The sequence below is a fragment of the Passer domesticus genome, chromosome 2 (assembly GCF_036417665.1).
Source record: "Passer domesticus isolate bPasDom1 chromosome 2, bPasDom1.hap1, whole genome shotgun sequence".
Taxonomy (NCBI): Eukaryota; Metazoa; Chordata; class Aves; order Passeriformes; family Passeridae; genus Passer; species Passer domesticus.
Window position 1 is genome coordinate 52,045,176 of NC_087475.1, and position 18,865 is coordinate 52,064,040.

The 18,865-nt window shown below is 37.6% G+C and overlaps 2 long non-coding RNA genes across 7 annotated transcripts in view; one reads left to right on the forward strand and one right to left on the reverse strand.

Annotated features, from left to right (window-relative positions):
• LOC135293920 (uncharacterized) overlaps nt 1–5,492 on the reverse strand; it is a 190,021-nt gene extending 184,529 nt beyond the window's left edge. For all 5 annotated transcript variants that reach the window (XR_010356031.1, XR_010356029.1, XR_010356028.1 and 2 more), the window contains exons 1-3: nt 4,770–5,492; nt 2,801–2,967; nt 1,593–1,653 (exon numbers count right to left, since the gene is read on the reverse strand). This is a non-coding gene — a long non-coding RNA (uncharacterized LOC135293920). The remainder of the gene's footprint in view (nt 1–1,592; nt 1,654–2,800; nt 2,968–4,769) is intronic.
• A 316-nt stretch (nt 5,493–5,808) lies between these two features.
• LOC135295412 (uncharacterized) lies at nt 5,809–17,424 on the forward strand. 2 transcript variants are annotated; one of them, XR_010357495.1, is made up of 4 exons: nt 5,809–6,025; nt 11,629–11,879; nt 14,357–14,411; nt 15,467–15,779. It is a non-coding gene; the product is annotated as an uncharacterized LOC135295412 (long non-coding RNA). The 2 variants fall into 2 exon arrangements; XR_010357494.1 differs by lacking the exons at nt 11,629–11,879; nt 15,467–15,779 and adding an exon at nt 17,222–17,424.
• Nucleotides 17,425–18,865: the final 1,441 nt, after the last annotated feature.

The window sequence follows — 18,865 nt, forward strand, 5'->3', positions numbered from 1 at the left end:
AAGAGTATTTGCCTAGAAACTTGAACATGTATTTTGGTCTTATATTAAGACCGTGATAGAAAATAGAAAATAAAGATATTTCAGGAAACCGTATGTTAAAAAAACAATCCTGTAACCTAAATTCATTCCAGGTGACTTGATACTAAGCATGTAGACAAAGAGAAAGAAGTAGTTACTTCCACATGGCAATTCTAACTTTAGATAAGCTGAACTGTTGTATTTACAGAAGCAGAAGAGGAATGTTCTTAGAATTTCTTCTGCTGGTTGAGCTGAATAATTAATGGCAGTTGGCAAAAAATAAGTGGCAACAAAAGTAAGAAGGTAACAGAAGGCATTAAGAAGAAAGCGAGGTCATTATGCTTTCCACATTTGGAAACCATTGGAGTAGGCAATTACAGAGACAGCAAAGTGATTTCAACTTCTAGTCTTTTGACAAACTAAAAAAGAAGGATTTGAACAGAAAATGAGTAAGTGAGAAATTAGTTATATTTTAGGTGTAAGTCCATCTGCTGGCAAGTCCAAAGTCAGCCCAAACAAAATAATGCTTTTGAATCATCACAATTGTGACAGATCACCTTACTTAGCAACAAAAATAAATTAAGCAAAAGATTTGTTGGAATCCAGTTCTAAAAACTGAAATCCACAACCCCGGATCATAGGAGATTCAGCAGATGCATTGGGAAACAGCTTTCATGTCTGCTTGTTGTGCACAGCTTCTCAGCACTGCATTGACTGTTCCAATCTACTGTCATAATTAAAAAATTTAGATAATATAATTTAAAAATTAAGGTTATTTAAAAGCAAACTGAAATCTTTTGCAGTTTCATAACATTATGTGCGGTTATGCTCCTGCAAGGAGCAGGGAGTTGGACTCAGTGATCCTTATTGGTCCCTTTCAACCTGAGATATTCCAAGATCCTATTATTCTATTAATTGCCATTGAAGTTATGCCCATATTTTTCTATTTAGACTACTGGTAGCCTGAAGTTAGGTATGAGAGTTATACATGATCAGACTGACTTGCTTACTCTTCTAAAGTTTTCCCACATTGTTGCTAAAATCCTTTTGCATGTACTGATTTTAATGTTTATGGACCACTTAAAATAAATTTTATTAATAGTCCTGTAATAATCCTGTATGATTAAGGTAATGAAGTCTATGGAAACAATAAATAAGGTGCCCACAATTCCACAACAAGTGATTAGCTGCCCCTAGCAATGATTTTTGGCATTCAAGATACTTTCTAAGGTTGCAGAAAAATAGGGCAGGGTTGCAGCTCTTCACATTGGTAATAAACTATTCCACAAATAAACATTTGCTCAGTTTCCTTCTTAGGAAAATTACCTTTACTGCTTGCATAGATTTTCCAATAGATAGGTCAATCTGTCCTAACCTTTTCTGAAGGAAAATGAGAAATGAACAATGTTAGACATATGTAATGGCACTGTTTGCAAACACCAAAAAGCAGCAGACTCAAGAACTGCAATATAAAGCTATCAATTAATTTTCTTGTAACTGTATGCACCTGTGAACAACTGCTTAATTAAAGAGGCAAACAGAAATCTCTCACAATAATATTTCAAATTACTTACATTTATGTGACTCAATTAGTTGGAGTGCATAAATACAATTGGAAAGCTGCCATGTGGACTTCTGGAAATAAAGAAAAGATAGAACTGAAGAGATACAAAACCAAATGGGAGGAATCAGGCAGATAAATACAGATAATTCTCAGAGGTTCATAGCACTATACAAACAGAGAAGATAAAAGAAAAAGATTCTGTGCAAATATATATAAATACCTCATTTACTGTCACAGAGGTCTGTGTTCACAGATGGGAAAATTAAGGGGATTGTTTGCTTTGGTCAGAATATGCACAGGGCTCATATTTGTTTTCATTTTGCCATGAGAGGTATTAATCCAATTCTCTTTCCCCTTAGGGAGTGCCAGAGGTATTACTGCTGTTTTAGACAAAGTAGTGTCTTGCCTACCTTCAAAATATTCCTCCAAAAAGGCACAGGCCTTCCACAATCTCTGGCCTATCTGATTGGCTAAATGCCTCAGATGCCTTGCAGATGTTTGCATCAGGAGTGCATTTCTGAAACATCTCTGACAAGTTCCCTTTTCTAAGCTGTGGTTCACATTAGAAAGTGGTTCCAAAGCCAGTGAACCAGGTTTGGGGGAGTCTAAACTAAACTGGAGAATGCTTTCCACGTGAACACACCAAGTTCACCCTCCCAGACCAGACTACAAATAGTCCAAAATTAAAAAATGTGAGATGAAAGTGGTGTGGACATGGAGTCTTGAGCACTGCAAGAGTGCTCCTCTTGGACTTCAGGACCTCCTGATGCAGACAGAGCCTAAGGCATTTAAAATTACACCAGATACATTAAGGAGTTGAATTCTTTCTTCATTTTCATCTGCCTGCTTCAGAATAGGATATAACCCCATATGCATGCAAGCCCATTGCTGAAAATGCCTTTTCTTGACCTCCATATGCAGTTCAGTGTTGTTCAGTAGCATTTCAGGAAAGCCTGCTGCTGACAGACACTGTATGCAATGAGATGATTTATTAACACCAAATGATTAACACTGGGGGATGCTTAAACAAATTGGGCTTTCCCTTCCTGAGAAGGCTCATTTAGAATTGGTAGAGAGGATAAGAGGCAGGATGGATTACACTTCAAAGTTCTCTCAGGTGTAGGGTCCTAAATCTGTTCTAGATATTGCTTGTTAACTCTGTCTTCTACACAACCCCTTCTACTTTTTAAAAATAATTTTTAAAAATACCTGTCTTACCTTATCTTACAGTCCAGGCATTCTGTTCCTTAAAGAGTGGCCAAGTACACCTGACTTGGTATTCGGGTCAATGATTTATACACGTGCATTGTCACTGAGCAGTGGGATGTATTCTTCCAGCTGGGGAGGAGAACAAATATCCAGGGCAGAAGGGGGAGCAAGACCTGCTGAAAACCAAGAGGCAAGATGATAATTTTCTGTGTAAAAAGAAAATCATTAAGCCATGTACCATCTTAGACTTATATTCAACAAAGGCATCAGTTGTTTGGGTCTTTTTCTGTGTCACTTTTGAAATGCTTCATAGCATATTGGTTTACAACAGATGGGCTTTCAATATTTCAAAAGTTGCTCTCTTAATATTTTTGAAATTTACATTGAAATGAGTTTTATTAAGACACAATATTCATGGGTTTTAAAAGAATATCTGTCCATTTGAGACAGAAGGCCAATATATTTTCAATGTTTCATTACACTATTTTCACTATGCTAGTTTATCAAAATTACTATATATTTAGTTTTCTTTCTTTCTTTCTTTACTTTTGATTTCTCTCACCTTTTCTACTGATCATTTTTATTTTAATACAGTTTGAAAATCTTAATTTTCTTCATAATAATTGCTTAGGTTTTTACTTTAATTCTGTGTTTTCCATTTCGATCAAGGTCATAAGACATATATAGCTGACCCTATTGTTATTTCCCTTTGCCAAAAAATCAAGCCATGCAGGTGAAGGCAAAGGACCCGAATAGATTAGCAACCCAATCTGGCTAGGAAAATCTACCTGTGACCTATAGAACAAAAGTCCTCACACTTCTAATTGAAGTCAACTACCCAGCTGACAGCCAAATATGCTTTTGAGGGCTCTTTTGCTGCTGTGATGATAGCATCTTGAGGTTGCTCCCAGATGGAGGGGAGGGAGGTAGAACTGAGAATCAGAGAGTGTGACAGTCACTCATCTATCTTGGAAATACTGAGTAACTTGGAAATGTGAATTAAATTAGGCTGTGCTTTCATGAACACTTTAATTTAACTTAAGTAAAAAAAGGCAGCGAAAGAAGATGCTCTCTCCAACCTCTCCTCTCTGTCTCCCTGTTCCCACCATTTCCTTTGTGCCAGCACGTGAGATCTGATGGCTACCTTGTTAGAGAAATCTGGGAATTGGTCCAACACCCAGCTTCCAAAGTACTAAAACTTTTCACTTGGACCAGTTCCTTTTGCATAAATGCTAATGGGAAGTGTGGGAGTAGAATATGTGGGCAGAGGAAGAACCGGGGGAATTAGCACTTTCAGTAGTAGTTTGGGTTTAAGTCATCTCAAAGCCATTGCAACTCAGTCTGAGTTGCTCACGGGGCTGTGAGTGCAGCCCTGAGCCAACAGGACTGAAAGCCAGCACTGCTCTTCACAGAGAGCAAATATGTAGTCCTAGTATAACATGGAGGAAAGCTTCCACTTTTAGCACTTGCTGCAGTTATTTTAAGACTAGTCAAACTAATATAAACTAAATTGCAACCTCAATGATTAATTGTGACAGCAAAAGGGGCTTTTAAAACAAATGAGAACAACTATTTCAATTTATTAAAATTAGAAAAATCCCATGCTTTTTTCAATTTTAGTCTTTCTTTTTTATGTTTGTGTGTTTGTGTGTGTGTGTGTTTTGAGGGGCAAAGGACTCAGGTGTCATAGTTATTAAAGGAACAGAAAGTTGCTTCTGTTGAAGCTTATTTTGATCATTACTGATCTAATCAAACCACACTTGTTTAAAAAGAGAATGTAGGGATAAGGGAAACCAATGTTGTCAAAAGAAATATACATGAATATAGTTTCCTATCTACTTTTGAGTGACAGACATTTGTGGTTTTTTTTCTCCATGCTAGGTATCTGTGGGCTAAACATCAGTAACAAACCAAGCAAACGTCAAAAACCTTGTCATTTTGAAAGTTCATCTCTGCTTTCCAGCACAGCAAAAAATACCTTCAGTTATCTCCTCCTGTTCAATGCATCTGTGAAGAGAGAATTTGCATGCTATTTGTACAACTGGTGTTCAAAATAGTGTGAGGCATGACAAAGCTGCACAGTCTTGGCACACTAACCCACCAGAGTCCCATTACATGCCACTGAGTAGAGTGCAGAGCTGAACCTGTGGAACCTGCAGGATTCTGACCCTGTGTGATGTCTGCTCCGCACTCCAGAGTGAAGGCTGAGGACCAGAATGAGACTGTATTACATTCTTTCTCTTCTTCCCATATGTCTTCAGCCCAATTTCAGGGGCTGGGCAGCTGTAGGAATACTGATGAGTCAAATAAGGAATATGTTTTTAAGGTGAAAATTATGCCCAGTTCAGAAAAGTTAATTCCTTCCTTCCTTCCTTCCTTCCTTCCTTCCTTCCTTCCTTCCTTCCTTCCTTCCTTCCTTCCTTCCTTCCTTCCTTCCTTCCTTCCTTCCTTCCTTCCTTCCTTCCTTCCTTCCTTCCTTCCTTCCTTCCTTCCTTCCTTCCTTCCTTCCTTCCTTCCTTCCTTCCTTCCTTCCTTCCGCCACTTCCTTCCTTCCGCCACTTCCTTCCTTCCTTCCGCCACTTCCTTCCTTCCTTCCGCCACTTCCTTCCGCCACTTCCTTCCGCCACTTCCTTCCGCCACTTCCTTCCTTCCGCCACTTCCTTCCTTCCGCCACTTCCTTCCTTCCGCCACTTCCTTCCTTCCTTCCTTCCTTCCGCCACTTCCTTCCTTCCTTCCTTCCGCCACTTCCTTCCTTCCGCCACTTCCTTCCTTCCTTCCGCCACTTCCTTCCGCCACTTCCTTCCTTCCGCCACTTCCTTCCTTCCGCCACTTCCTTCCTTCCGCCACTTCCTTCCTTCCTTCCGCCACTTCCTTCCTTCCGCCACTTCCTTCCTTCCGCCACTTCCTTCCGCCACTTCCTTCCGCCACTTCCTTCCTTCCTTCCGCCACTTCCTTCCTTCCTTCCTTCCGCCACTTCCTTCCGCCACTTCCTTCCTTCCGCCACTTCCTTCCTTCCGCCACTTCCTTCCGCCACTTCCTTCTGCCACTTCCTTCCTTCCCTGCAGTTCGTATGTGGGACGACCAAGGACTTGTCACAAAGGGAAGGAAATGCATGAAATCCTTTTGACCAAACACGGATAAGTATCCAGTGAATTGGTCATTCAAGCTCCTGTTATTAGATGCTTCTGGGCTGCAATTCACTTCATATTGAAGCAGAAGTCCATGATAGGTCAGGTGAGTGGGACACCAGCAAAATGTGTTTCTCTGCATTGGTTGTAAAGGATGATTAATAAAGTCGGCAGTTACAGCACAGGGATCTAAATCTGGGCAGCAGGAATCCTATCACTGAGTACAGAATTCGTTCTTAACAATCATCTTCATCATGCTAATCTCTAATAAAACAAAAAATAATAGGCAAATCTTTAAAGACCATGTTTGACTTCAAGTTTGTGCGGGCTTAACCCTGGCATTCAAATCTGCCACAAATTAATTAAAGTTTTTGAAAAAAACATTTCCCATATTCCCTCTATTCTTAACTTGACTAAATCTGCTAATTCTTCTGCCCAAAGATTATTCCAAATGACATGATCATAGTGGAGGTGTATGTGGAGGTAATAAATGAATGAATACATAGAAAACTTTCCAGGTTTTTAGGAAAGACCTCTATTAGTTTTCCTCTCAAGTGCTAAGTAAAACTGTAATTTGGATAGATTTGGCAAGAAAAGTGTTCAACTGCAATGCCAATTTCTTCACAGAGATATATTGATTCCTCTTTGTAAAATATTGCTTCAATCTAAGTTCTGAAACTCAAAATCAGTTTTGAATGGCAAAATATTGTTTGTTCAATGTTCTGTTTTCAGTATGCTTTTGTGCTACAAAGGCATTTCACCGTTATTCTCCCTGGTTTCTTTATCTGAATAAAAAAAGGAGAAGAAAAAAAACTTTGATGCATTGTCATGCTGTGATGGGATATGCTTTTTGATGTCTTTGCATTGCCTTATTGGTCTTTATTATTTAAATGCCTGGTTTAAATTTATATGATGAATTGAAGTCTAGGGGGGGTATACCCATATTAACTGTAATCCAGCCAGCACTTTGGAGTTTGCTGCTACCCATATTACTTTTGATTTCTGTGGCAAATCTCCAGGTTTGAAGTTTCATTGCAAGTGCCTGAAATCGGAGTATGATGAGCGTTGTTATTTTCATTGTTTGGAAAACAAAAATGTACCTCTGATAATTTTTGTCTTTGATTACTGCTTCTTCAAAGGATTTAAAACAGAATGAAAGCCTTTGAAAATTTAAGAGATGAAGAGACATGAGAGTTATTCTGTATGCACCAGATAAACAGATGTCTTAGCTTTCAAACTAAACCCAGAAAATATAATCACAAGCTTCATCAGAAACAGATAACAATCTAGGTGCACAGTACTTTACATTTTACTAATGTGCAGTGGGAGAAATAATAATACTACTTCCTTCACTTGTCTAAATATTTGTTTCAGACTAACAGCTCAAAAAACATGTTAGTAATAGCAAACAAAATATGATAAATTCCTTTGAGGAGGAAATATTCTCAGCATAATGTCATTATAAGCACAAGTAAACACACTTTGAAATGTATTTGCAAATAAGTAAGACACTCATACCACTGAAGGTATTAAATTGTGAATTCCCAAATTAATAGGTATCAGATGTCATGAGTGCTTTTCATCCTGTATTAAAGTCATACTCAAAAGTCCCAATAAACTTAAATTGAAGTTGTAATCATCCAAAGGATGTCTACTTGACAGGGCTCATTTTTAATATGTGGAAAAAAATTCTGCTTGGAAATATGTAAAACTGTTTAGAAATGGCTGATGGTGTGCATTACTAATCCAGCCTCTGCAAAATAACTTCCAAGAAATTCTGGAATATGAACAGGTTTAAATCAGTCTCAGATGAGCCACATAACACCCTGGTCTTCTCAAGCCAGTGACTGCTTCATTGGCAATTGCACTTCCATTTAGAACTCAAAGGAGAACTTTGTCTTCTTGGTGGCACCCATGCCTACATGGCAAGGATCTACAGAGTGACCCTTGACAACCAGCCCAAGAGATACAGACTGATTCACCACCACATTGCTTTGGGCCCATTTCTCTGATGGTGCCCAATTGGCTGGCCACATTTCTTCCCTAGAAGGTCTCTCTGTGACTCTTATACTATATTTTAATTTTTGTGTGTGTGTATTTTCAGTTCTAAGGGTCTGAATTGATGTGAGGGCTTGTGTTTCCATTTACAAGATTAAAGATGTATAACCTAATAACATAAAGCTGAGGGGAATTGTGTGGCTGAAGATAGTGAGGGTGTTCAGGAATTAAAAGTCTCTTGGGACAAAGTAGGAGGCTGTTGGGGGAGAAGGGATAATATCTTGTGTGGTTTGGACATTGAGGTAAGGTCTGCTGAGTGACTTACTTTCAGATATGTGCCCTGCCTCTGACAGAGGTAGTTGTAGTGCAAAATGATAAGGTAAGTAACACTTAATTAGTGTAAATTATTGGGTGTCCAGCTCATTGCTTGCTTCATTTTACCATAAACACATACTTTTAGACCTGATTGTGACCTTGATTAACACTGAGGTAAAATGAGCAAAATTCTAATAGTATTCATATTAATGGAAGAAAAAAGCTGCTTTGAGTCAGAGCTCTTGTAGATGCTACATTTTGTCTGCTGTCTTGTCTTAGTGTATTTAAGAACTATGTAATTCTTAAAATATATAAATAAGATATTTAATAATTCAAATATTGGTGTATATGTGAAACTGGACTTAAGTGTATGCTACTATCCAGGCTCTGTTTTCTGTTTATGCTCCTTTCATGTTGGTGTTGGTATTGGTGTGCCCCAATTCCTTTCTGCCTCTCTCTAGGTCCCACCGTCTGGTTCCCTTTGACACCAGCTTGGTCTTATGTCAGTGGAACATAAAACAAATTTTAAGGGAGATCTTTTCCTGTTCTGGCAGTTCTCAAGTGGCTAAACTTCATTCCAAGACTGTTTGGTTTTGTTTGGTAGCCTGTATATGGAGAGAGGAATGGTAGCAAATAACTATGCATATAAATTCCTATTTATTGAAAACGAAACTATTATAGCAACATAAAAATCAATGTTTGCCCTATTATTTTCCGCAGGCAGAACAGTACATTGCAACATAGTTTCTCATTAGATTAAATCAAAACTCTTCTTAAATACCATTTTACCAGCTGTTACTGAATAAAGTGTGAAACAAACAGTTTGTAGTATCAGATATGTAGCTCTCTGGCATGCATCTTTGCCAACTTTGCAACAGCTGTTGTAAATGTTTAAAAGAAACAAACACATTCACTGATTATTCTTCAGTTTTATTAAAATTCACCTTTCTTTTTCCTTGTGCTAGTATAAAGTAAATCCATTGCCAGTAGAAGTACTTTAGCACTCATTTCAAGAATTAACAAAACAGAGTGAAAATATTCTCATAAGCAATCACTCACTAAGAAATTGCTTAGGAGAATGGTTTTATTTTTGTTATTTATTTCTGCTTGAGGGTAGAGTTGTTTTTTTTCTCTCAAAGAATGACACAATACAGTGTGTGCAGAGGCTTCCAGGGCACATTGAGTGTAAGATCTATCTATCAAAGACACATTCCTATGTCTGTAAAACTTGGGCCCTCTGGAGTTTCAGGATGCTGTGACTCCCAAAACTAAACTCAGCCTATTCAGTGTAATTTATACTTAATTCTCAATTTCACAGGGGCTCTTCTGTGAGCTGCAAACAGTGGAAGCAGCCCAAGCTGCTGCAAAATGACAGTGTGGCTGTTGCCTGCTTCAGTTTAGCAGGCCACGAGATGAATATCTCAATACTGGGAGAAAATCTCAACCATGAGACAAATTGCATATTGCTTTCTGTGTGCTAATCCCACACCTAAACACTGATTCATTCTCTTGTTTTTTGTCTATTCACTGCCTTTCTGTTTTGCTTTCCTGTTTGGAAAGTAAGGGTAATAATAATAATAACAATATTTAGCTTCTTCAGTAGACGAGATTTTGCTTTTCACTAGTGAATGTAAAGAAAGAGAATGCTATTATTAGACAATGTGGAGCTAGTAGACATGGAAGAGCTAGACTGGAAAAAAAGAAAAATTTTGGAAAAGAGTGAGCTCACTAAAAGGGGAAAAGCTCACTAAAAAGGAAGGGGAAACACAACCCAAAAAAAACAGAGGGTAAAGAAGGCATAAGAAAAGTGGAGCTCAGAGCATCAATATATGTTCATTTGCTGAAGGGTGAACATCATGCAAAAACAACCTTCGAGTGAGCACAACCAAAGTCGAGGGAGGATACCATAAAGGAAAATAAAAGTCAAAGAAAATGATACTGAGTATCACTCAGAAAGTGTTTTACACAATGAAATGAGTGAAAGGGGAAATAATTTGTATTTTCTCCCCCATTCAGTTGCAGCTGGAATCAGAGTTTACCTTGCAGTCAGTTTAACAGCAGTTCATGGTGCAGGGAACCCTGCCAGCTGAGGTTTAGTGGAAATCTTGTCGCCGGTGAGATAAATGGTAAAATTCTTATTACCTCCAGTGGGTCTATGAATTTGCCCCCTGAAACTGGGATTTCTCATAGGAAAACCAGCTTCTTAAGTAAAGTAAATTAATTCTGGCACTCAATAAGGAAAGGTAAGTATTTAAATATGCATGAGAAAATACTTAACTTGGCAAAAATATAAGAAGCATGTTAGAGAAAAATTGAGCACAGACCTCAAAATGAGACTTGATAGGAAACTATTATTCATTTTTAATTAAAATAATTTACATAATACCATATATTTGTTCTGAATTCTATAGAAATAAATAAGACAAGTTCCCTGTCCTGGAGAGATTTCATTCTTAATAAGACATGACAAACAAATGCAAGGCAAGTTAAAACAGGTAGAAGGAAAGAAAATAGAAAAGCTGAGGTATTTAAAACCAAAGACTGTAAAGGTGGGGGGAAAAGATGGAATAGCAAGTTGAAGGTATAATCTGGGAATCATATTCAGTCACAAGACTGCTTGCTTGTGCAGAATTGTACTGAAACCCTGTACACGTTGCCTAAATTCCAAGTGCACTTGTGTCCCTTGAACTACATAATTGGTAAGAAAATTAATTTTTTAACAACACATTAAAGTTTACAAAATATTTTGAGATGACATATTTTATTTTCCACCTGGTGGAATCAGTTATCTTAAAAAGTTGATTGAAAGCTTACAAGAAGAGCTGATCTTCATCCAAATAAAATATCAAATACTTGAGCAGTCATTGTCTGTGTACATACTAAATATTTATATGTGGTTTTAAATTCCAAATTGTTTTTTCTGTGGACCATTGAGTTCTTTCAAAGAGGTGAATGGATTCAAAACAGAAACACAGCTCTTTGCTAGAACATTGTCAAGATAGGTCTCCTATCAGCTGTTCACCAAGTTCACTGCTTATTGTAAGTGATGTTAATTAATTTTAGTTAATGACCAACACTTTTTAAAACCCCCAAGTAGCAATCCTCTACATCGTAATGTCAATATTTCTAAATCTGTGCATTTAACAGGATTGCTCAGGAGAGATTTGAAAAGGTAAGGCTCAGAGTGAAACCTTCCTTGACTGAACTGCTTCTGGAGGACCTTCAGGCAGACTGTTCTGTGATGGGACATCTCAGGAGAGATTTTGCCTGAGTTCTTCCAAAATGTCTTTCTTGCTCGTAATTATTCATCTTGAAATTTGGAAAATAGCCACTACACAATCATAGGCATCTGTCTAACTGCTAGGAAGGTTATTTGTGTATCATGTCTCCTGACAGGGAAGATGACCAGGCATCTGCTCAGGGGGGAACTGAAAAAGCAAGCTAAGCAACTTAAACACTGCAGATATTACAGAAAAGGAAAGTAGCACACTGTCACATCTTTGGATCCTAGAAGACTTTCTCCAGACTTAAATCTTTGTCATGAGGCTGCAATCCAGATGAGAGGATAGGCTGAAAACTCAGAAGGAAGATAGATTTTAATTTAATGAATGGCTGAACCAATGGAGGGATGAAAATACTGCATACTGGTAAAGTATTTTTAATAAAATAGCTTCAATTAATTTAGCCTGCAGAATAACTGGTTAGTGATGGACAATACATTTTTGTAAAAATGAACCCACATGCTTCTTTTATTATAGCAATTTAAAGTTTTATTAATATAATGTAAATAGAGGTACTCTTCAAAAAATTAATAAGTTCAATTAATAACCAATAACTTCAAGTATTGGCTTAATATTCAGCATACGCATAACATTCTTAAAAAGTCAGTACACATTAAAACAATTTCACTGCACAGTCTTGCTTCATGTAATTTTTTATACCATTCTTGATGCCTCAAGACCCTTTCCTTGCACTAAATCCTCAGAAAATTTAAACCTCACCTGTCTGCTACTGGATTCTGGCTGACAGTATTAGCATTTCTGTGGATGGTACCCTAGAACTAAATTATACTGGGGAAATTGTTTTATTACTGCAGCTAAAACACGACCATTACATTGACATAAATTATAGTAGATAAGGTAATAACAACAGTAGGTAAGAGTACTAACAACAGTGAAGACATGTTGAAGTTGTAAGGAGCATAAGTAGTGATGCAATAATTTGGAAAAAAGAAAGTTAAAGAAAATTCTGTTTCAGAGAATTGTGAAGACAAATTGAGGTATGTTTTTAAATCAGCTGAGAAAAGGGTCTCAAATTCCTTCCGTTTTCTCACTGAGTCTAATGGCAATTTTCTCAAAATAGAAGAGTGATTACATAGGTCATCTCTTTCAGAAAATCTCTTTATCTTCACATTAATCTTCTTGGAAATCTTAAAGCTGCTAGATGCATATGGTCAGAAGTAATGTTACACTTATTCTTATCTGTGCTATTTCAAATCCAGTCTCCTTTATCCTCTGTTGCCTGTTTCGGTCAATCCCCATGCTTGCAATAACCTTCTTACTCCTTTGTGTGTTAAAGTTCATCAACATCAAAGCAGTAGAGTCATGAAAATGAAGTGCAAAGTTGGGATTGTAATTCTATAATAAAACAAACATGCTTTGCTGCATCTCCTGCAGGAACAGTGGCTCTGGACAGAGGTGCATGACCTGGGGTCTGGAGTACAATTTGCCATTGTGTCCTCTGCAGTGCAGTACTTCCCTGATTGGTTTGTTCAAGCAGAGTGATTAACACTGTAGGCTTCCAAATTATCCATTTAATATTTTAATCAGTGTACTAAAAGCACAACAGGTAAGTTGCAAAACAAATGCTGCTCATAAGTACGTCATGGAATTATGCTTGAGGAGATTGAAGCCCTTATTTAAGCATGACTGATTCCATAACTCTGCAGTAGTAAGGTGATCTTTTGCTTGGTTATTCAGCTTTCCAAAATCCTGCACACTGTCACAGCAGATTGATTCTGAAAGGAAGATTTCTTTTTATTTTTATTTTAATACTGTCTTGGAGAAAAACTTTTTAGTTTGTTCTCTAATTAGACACTCCCAAAGATCAAGAATTGGAGTGCTGGCTTCATCTTTAAACAGCTGGGTTCCCAGCTGGGTTTGTGTAATGACTTCACTAATTTCCTTTCTTTTAATGTGTTTGTTTTCTATTGGTTAGATGCATTGTTTGGAGTTGTAGTTCCTTTGCAAATAGTACTGCTTCCGCTGTTTTAGTTATACTGCAGTCAATTCTATAACTCTGATTTACGAGCTAACCTATTTTATCCAAGTCTGCTTTATGATGAACTGTAATACTTTTTAGGCTTTCTAGTTTTTCAGCTGCTGTTTTGTTTTCAGGAATCTAAAAAGTGCTCTTCCAAGATATCATTACATGTTAGCAGAATGCTTCCATGTATAATAAAATATCTTTAGGATAATTTGCTGGAAACTTTAACACTCTCATTAGTATCTCCCTGTGTGTGCCTTACCAATCTTACATGTTTGTCATTCACAAGATCGAACTTTAAATTAAAATGATTTTGTTGGAGTTTAGAGTTGAGACAACATAATGGTTTGAATTCCTGAGGAAAGTAGCACTGTAAAATTTTAAAGTTTTGAGATTGTTATTGAAATTTCCCTTTTTATGAAAGTCTATTTTCTACTGTAAGAGACACAGTGCACTCTGTACTTTGTATGTTTTGGTAATTATTAATTATAAGAAATGCTGTGAGTTTCAATGTTCTTATGTGTGATTTTGATTTTGCTTTGCAGAAGTCTTTCAAGACAGGAAAAATCACCATCTGAAAAGAAATTTCCATTTTCCTTATGCAGTACAGGGACCTACATTATATACCCGCAACATTTTTAGCTCTCTCTTTTCACTTCTTTATTCATGTTAATTGAACTAACCATTCTTACTTCACAGAAGGAGAGACAGGGAAAAAACAATGCTTTGTTAAATAAGTAATAATTCTTATCTTTATATGTAGTTTTCTTGTTTTGTGCTTTTTTTAAAATTTTGCCCTGTTTTCCCCTCTCACACCTTATATCAGGATTCACATAATTTTATGTATTTTCTTTTTAAGGAATTTAAGAAGTTTTTGGTCTCCAGCAGAGCTTGATCTCTTTCCCTGAAGTTAGGTAAGACTATCAGTGGAAAACAAGGAATTTCAGGGACCTGCTGACATTTTTAAAGCCATAGCCAAAAGAGCAGGTCTTTACTGAAAGAAGTAACACACAGGAGAAAACACAGCAAGGTGGGATCATGGCCTTTTTGCTGAGCAGTGTCTGCCCTCTCTGCCAGAACACACTGGCACCTTCTCACCTCTAATCACTGCAGCCAGAGACTGCCAGTGCAAGAAGGTTTACTTGGGCACTGCCAGGGTTTGTGCTCAGCTTTGGAGTCAATTTGAGGCACTTTTCCTTTTTCATCCCTGTCAACCTGTTGCTTCCAATTCCAAACTGTCCTTCAGCTGCCCTTGCTCCTTTTCTTTCTTGCTCCTGCATATGCCAATGCTCTGCTTTCAGTTTAGATCTGCTAAAGGTAGACTTTACCTGAAAAAGTTTTTTGTGACTGGACACAAGGCAAAGCTGGGGAAAGTCCCAAGACAAATAAAAATCCCTGTCATTCTTTTGTCGAACTAGCACAAAGGCCAGAATTTGAATTGCCTTAATTTAAATTCTGTGGACCATAAGCCTGCTGAATCTCATGTGTCACTCTGGAAACTTGACTGATTTCTCATAGCTACTATTTATATAATAACTGTATTATGAAGTTTTTAGAGACCCCCATGGCAATATACTCTGCCACTTTGTAAAATAAGTTTATCTGGAGATTATCAAAGACTCAAGAGTGAAATCATACAACTCCTTAATGTAGTGTGCAGCCCACTCTGCTAAGTATAGAAATGTTTTTTTCTTTCACACTATACAAACTATGTTTTTAAATACCTGGGGTGTACATAATCATCATTTGTACTGTAAAAGACAGAATTCTCCTGTGAGATATAAATGTGCTGTTTTTAATTTACTGTTGTCTAAAATACACAGCAGTAATTATGTTTATTCTCGGAAATCAAGTGTTCTCATCTCAGGGTGGGGCTCTTTTGTCCTTTGCAAGCAAAAATTGCAGCCTGTAAAGTAATAATGCAATGCAAGTCCAGAAGGCACAAGCATTTTTTTTCTTACACTCACAGCCATGGTTCAGGTATCTGCTTTATGGACTAGCCCTGCTGTGAACTGCCACAACTCTGGCTGACTCTGCTCAGGGACAGCATGGATCTGGCTGGATTTATTAGCTCAGGCGCAAACGCAAATATGGTTATGCTGCTGCCAAAGCCAGCTTAGGTACAAAAAGAGTCAAGTATCCTTCATATGACAGAGAAATGAAACAAGCTCGTGTCATTTCAGCTGATCCTGTGCTAGCCAGAATGGATGTTTCAGTACTGTGATCCCAAAATTAGAGGTAGAAAGGAGAGTGATGCACTGCTAATAATTTATTAATGTTGATGAGAGCTTACTTTGTATGTCTACACTGATAAAATAAAAGAAGACTGGAGAGCATTCTGAAGCACTGGTCCCTGTTTATTTATATTGTTTAATTGCTAGTTTATTCCCTGGATTTTTTTCAGAGGGCTTCACCTTGTCCATTTCAAAAAAAGTGTGTCTAAGGTGGAGTCAGCCTTCAGGAACATTACCACAGCAGATCCCTTCAGCCTGGTCCATGGGTCATTCCCAGGCTGACTTCTATTTAGCAGAGACTCTGCTTCATTACTCCCTTTAACTCAGGTTCAGCACAACTGTGACAACCTGAGCTGGCTCCTGTAAAAGGAATTCAAGCTTCGTATTTCAGAACAGGGTCCCCTTATCACTCCTGTTAAAGTGTGTTAGTGTCTAAAATAGTGCACTGGGATGGTATGCAAGTCAGTAAGACCAGATAGCCGAGCTGTTGGGACTCTGCCCTCAGGAAAAGAATTAGATACTCTGAGACAATACTTAGAAAAAATACAAGATGTATTGTCTATTATATCTTAAGCTTCTAAATTAAATGACCTCTGGAAAAGGCAAGAATTACTTAGGAGATTTAACAAAATAGTACCTAATTTAAAGTGTTTGGCTTTAGAAACAATCTCTTTGATAATGGTTCTTGCCAAGTTTCACATTAGATACAGTTGCTGCTTATGGAGGCCATTTGCATAATTTTATCTCCTCCCAATTCCATTTGTATTTATTGCTGTCCAACAAATACATTTATTTCTACAACTGCTAGACATTACAGAACTGCATATCTCCATAGTTATTATTTACAGTATCTTCCACTGCTTAAAGTCTTGTGTCAATAAGCTTCTGGACTTAAAAGTAACATGTCTTTATTTTCCAGCTAAAGAAATTACTCCCCTCACCAACTTGCCGACTAAATGAACATTTAGGCACATATTCCTTTCATATATCTTTGGCCATTTAAAGCTAAGCATCTATCCTGACATATCTCTTCCACTGTCTAAATGTAGTCACGTAGCCTAAGCCAGTTTCCTAGGCTCCCTGTATAAACAATAGAGAAAAATAGTTGCAAAAAACCCCATGATTCATTCAAATTATTTTAGATGGTTACCTTAAGGAGTCTGAAATAAGATCCAAGAAGATATAAACGCCTACACCTCCTCTCACAAGTGGCATCCAATTTTTTCAGATCAAGAAACCAAAGCTATGAAAAGTTTAATTGCTTAGGCCCTAAGATACAGTTGCTCAAGTAAAACAAAAAAAACACTCATAGATCTCCAAGCTGGAGCAGCTTCTCAATCCTTAATAAGATATTTTGGATTGAAGATGACTATTTGTCTTTCATTTTTATTCCCTAAGTTAAAACAAGATTAAATCTAAAAAAAAAAAAAAAAGACAAAAGAGATCAATCTTTCTTTATGATTTTTAAATATTTTTTTTCTGTCTTGTAGACGAGGAGCTCCTTCAAGTACCTCAGCTGATATCTCAACTGATACCAATGTATGTAATACTTCTAGAGAACTGTAATACTTTGGGAAGCAAAATTGACATCAGAACTGCATCTATGTGCTTCATATTTTGCCTTTGAACTTGCCCCATGACATGTACTGTATCTGGCATATTGTATAGGTTGTATAAAGTACAGTTGTCATCATGGCTTTGTGTTTTCTTGAGACTAAACTGACTTAATAATTTTTATTGCTATTTGTTGATGCCCTGTTCATTTTGTTGCTATCCTCTTGAACTCTTCATTAGCTTAAATTACACTGACTCAGAGACTTGTGAATCTACTAAACAAAAAAAAAAAAAGTTTAAAGTCAGGAAAAGATTGCTTATCATGTTGAGTCATCTCCACTTCCCCTAGGCCCAATGACATAACCTCTTAAATATTTTGAAATTCAGAACTTGAAGTACTTCATTTTTTCACAAAGCATGTGACTGTTCTGAGACAACCACATCTCAGAGGCCATCTTATGAGACCACTGAAAAAGCTATTGCGATGAAAAAGTAGCAGAAATAAGTAGGAGGGAAAGGAATAGCATCTAAACTCAGTTCTGTGATTCATAATTTTTAATATATTCAGTACCTAATAACAGCCCTTCCTCATGGACCTGTTTTTGTTGTAATGGAAACACTTCATAATATGGTCCCACCATCAAAACCTGCTTGCAAGTCTCCAACACTCAACATCACCATCTACCTGATCTTCACCTATGATGCACAGCTGAAGTCCTTAGTGACACACATTTTTTGCAGGGAAAAGTTAAAAAACATTTGAGATAAAGCATTTATGATTAGTCTGCTACAATGTACATGGTTGCCAGGAGGTACCAGTATAAAACACAAAATGTCCTTTTGGGGCACCATGAAAAACTCTTATTTGGAAGACAGATTTTTCAAGTATGTTTGTTCTTACTAACAGAAAGAAAAGAGGTGAAACAGAAACACTTTGGGTACCATGATTTAACCCTGCCCAGCAACTCAGCCCCACACAGCCACTCGCTCACTCTCCTGTGGCAGCACAGGGGAGAGAAGTGGAAGAGAAATAATGAGACAACTCATGAGGTAAAGACAGTTTAATACGTAAATCAAAAGCCGTGCACGCAAGCAAAGCAAAACAAGATCATTCACCACTTCCCATGGGCAGGCAGGTTCTCTGTCTTTCCAGGAGAGCAGGGCTCTATCACACCTCATGGTGATATGGGAAGACAAACGCCATCACTCCAAATGTTCCCCATTTCCTTCTGCTTCCCCCAGCTTTGTATGCTGAGCATGACAACATAAGGTGCGGGGCATCGCTTGGCTCAGTGAGGGTCAGCTGTCCTGACTGTGTCCCCTGTCAACTTTGTGTGCATCCCCAACCTCATCTTTGGTGGGCCAGGATGAGAGAAAAGATCTTTTCTTAGTATAAACACAACTCAGAAACTAAACCATTAGTTTCTTATCATCATTATTTTCATACCAAATCCAAAGCAGGGCACTGTACCCCCTACTATGAAGAAAATTACTCTATTGCAGCAGAAGCCAGGACAAGAACCTAAAATGGCTCAAGCCTGAAATGAAAAAGAATACCTACTAAGGACACTCTTTATTAG